The 2969-nt window shown below is 36.9% G+C and overlaps 1 non-coding gene across 1 annotated transcript; it reads right to left on the bottom strand.

The window, feature by feature from the left end:
- Positions 1-2607: 2607 nt before the first annotated feature.
- Positions 2608-2715, bottom strand: LOC130958276 (small nucleolar RNA R71). The gene has a single exon (XR_009077407.1). It is a non-coding gene; the product is annotated as a small nucleolar RNA R71 (small nucleolar RNA).
- Positions 2716-2969: the final 254 nt, after the last annotated feature.

The raw sequence follows: 2969 nt of genomic DNA, 5'->3' as shown, positions 1-2969 counted from the left end.
TAGCCACTGACAACGGTGAAACCCTACATGACTTGCCATGGAAAGGAGTAAGAAGGATTGGATGAAGGCAGTAGGAAAGCAGAGAGACAGAAGGGAAGGCATCTTCATTCGCTTATCTGAAACTCTCACCAATGATATACATAAGTATCTCTATCTTTATCTTTATGCTTTATTCGTTTATCACTATACCCATTTGAGTTTGCCTGACTGAGATTTACAAGGTGACCATAGCTTGCTTCATACCACCAATCTCCGTGGGATCGACCCTTACTCGCGTAAGGTTTATTACTTGGACGACCCAGTGCACTTGCTGGTTAGTTGTGCGAAGTTGTGTTTATGCCATGGTATTGAGCACCAAGTCTTTGGAGCCATTACTAGGGATTGTTTATGTTTTGAAAAGTAGTGATCACAATTTCGCATACCAAGTTTTTGGCGCCGTTGCCGGGGATTGTTCTTGTGTATGGACAACTGACGGTTCATCTTGTTGCTTAGATTAGGCATTTATTTTTTTCGAAATTCTTGAAGATGAATTCTAGAGTTTCATGATGATTTGTTGAAATCTGGCTGGCTGTAAAGTCATGTCTAATTTCATTGGACCGAGGTTTCAACTTATCATCACAAGAGCTTGTTGATCTTGCTTTTGGAGCAGTGATCTGCTAAGGCTTGGCTGGCCTTTGGCCATGTCTAGTGTTTTGGACCGAAGCTTTCTTTGAAAGCTTGGCTGGCTGTGAAGCCATGTCTAATTCCTGGACTGGAGTCTTAGACTAGCATTGCACTGATTCCTGGAATTCTCATTAAGAATTTTGATGTTTTCACTTAATTTTCGAAAAAACACAAAAAAATTTTACAAAATCATAAAATCCAAAAATATTTCTTGTTTGAGTCTGGAGTCTCATCTTAAGTTTGGTGTCAATTGCATGCATTCATTCATGTGTCTTTATTAATCTTCAAGTTGTTCTTGATGATTCCCTTGTTTTGATCTTTGAATTCTATTGACTTGAGTGTTTTGTTATTTTCTCATATGCATTCTTATTTAGTTAGTGTCAGTAGTGTACAAACTGCTAAGTTTGGTGTCTTGCATGCATTGTTATTTGATTTTAGTTGCATTTTGATTATTCCTCATTTTTAAAAATCCAAAAATATTTTCAATTTGTGTCCTTTTAAGTCAATAATACAGAGAATTGAAGACTCAGAACATACTGCAGAGGAATTATACAGAAAAAGCTGGGCATTCAAAAATGCCCAGTGAAGAAGGCAGACTGGCAATTAAACGCCAGCCAGGGTACCTGGTTGGGCGTTTAACGCCCAAAAAGGGTGCATTTTGGGCATTAAACGCCAGAATGGATGCCATTCTGGGCGTTTAACGCCAGGATGGCTAAAGGGGGAAGATTTTGTTTTCAAAATCAATTTTTTTTTCAAGTTTTCAAAGTTTTTCAAAATCAAATCTTTTTCAAATCATATCTTTTCAATCAAATGTTTTCAAAATCAATTTCTTTCTTTTTTTAAAGATACTTACTAACAATTAATGATTTGATTAAACATCTCAGATTTGTTACCTTTTCTGTTGAGAAACGTTTAATGTTTGAATCATATCTTTTCTTGTTAGGCAAGTCATCAATTTTTAAAATCAAATCTTTTTAAAAATGTTTTCAAATCAAATCTTTTTAAAATTGTTTTCAAATCATATCTTCTCAATCACATCTTCTCAATCACATCTTTTTCAAAATAAGTTTTCAATCAAATCTTTTTAACTTTTAATTTCAAATTTTTTTTCAAAAATCACTTGATTTCTTTCTCACTCTTATTTTCGAAAATCAATTAGTGTTTTTCAAAAATGTTTTCAAAATATTTTAATTAATTTTCGAAAAATTACTTCCCTTCTTCTCACATCCTTCTATTTATGGAGTACCACTCCTTCTCAATGCACAATTTGAACCTTATCTAATTAAAGTTCGAATTCTTCTTCTCATTCTTCTTTCTATTTCTCTTTTCCTCTGACACCTCAAGGAATCTCTATACTGTGACATAGAGGATTCCACATTTTCTTGTTCTCTTCTCTTTCATATGAGCAGGAGCAGAGACAAAGGCATTCTTGTTGAAGCTGACCCTGAACCCGAAAGGACCTTGAAGAGAAAGCTAAGAGAAGCTAAGGCACAACTCTCTGTAGAGGACCTGACCGAATTCTTCAAAGAAGAAGAACCCATGGCAGCCGAAAACAACAACAATGCCAACAATGCAAGGAAGGTACTGGGTGACTTTACTGCACCTACTCCCGATTTCTATGGGAGAAGCATCTCTATCCCTGCCATTGGAGCAAACAACTTTGAGCTTAAACCTCAATTAGTTTCTCTAATGCAACAGAATTGCAAGTTCCATGGACTTCCAATGGAAGATCCTCATCAGTTCTTAGCTGAATTCTTGCAAATCTGTGACACAGTCAAGACTAATGGGGTAGACCCTGGGGTCTATAGACTGATGCTATTCCCTTTTGCTGTAAGAGACAGAGCTAGAATATGGTTGGACTCTCAACCTAAAGAAAGCCTGGACTCTTGGGAAAAGCTAGTCAATGCCTTCTTGGCAAAGTTCTTTCCACCACAAAGATGGAGTAAGCTTAGAGTGGAAGTCCAAACCTTCAGACAGAAGGATGGAGAATCCCTCTATGAAGCTTGGGAAAGATACAAACAATTGATCAGAAGATGTCCTTCTGACATGCTTTCTGAATGGAGCATCATAGGTATTTTCTATGATGGTCTCTCTGAACTGTCCAAGATGTCTTTGGATAGCTCTGCTGGAGGATCTCTTCATCTGAAGAAGACGCCTACAGAGGCTCAAGAACTAATTGAAATGGTTGCAAATAACCAATTCATGTACACTTCTGAAAGGAATCCTGTGAACAATGGGACTGGTCAGAAGAAAGGAGTTCTTGAGATTGACACTCTGAACGCCATTTTGGCTTAGAACAAAATATT

This window comes from Arachis stenosperma, chromosome 10, assembly GCF_014773155.1.
Source record: "Arachis stenosperma cultivar V10309 chromosome 10, arast.V10309.gnm1.PFL2, whole genome shotgun sequence".
In the NCBI taxonomy this organism is placed as follows: Eukaryota; Viridiplantae; Streptophyta; class Magnoliopsida; order Fabales; family Fabaceae; genus Arachis; species Arachis stenosperma.
The sequence above is the reverse complement of the archived record's forward strand: the minus strand, read 5'-3'. Positions and strand labels throughout refer to the sequence as shown.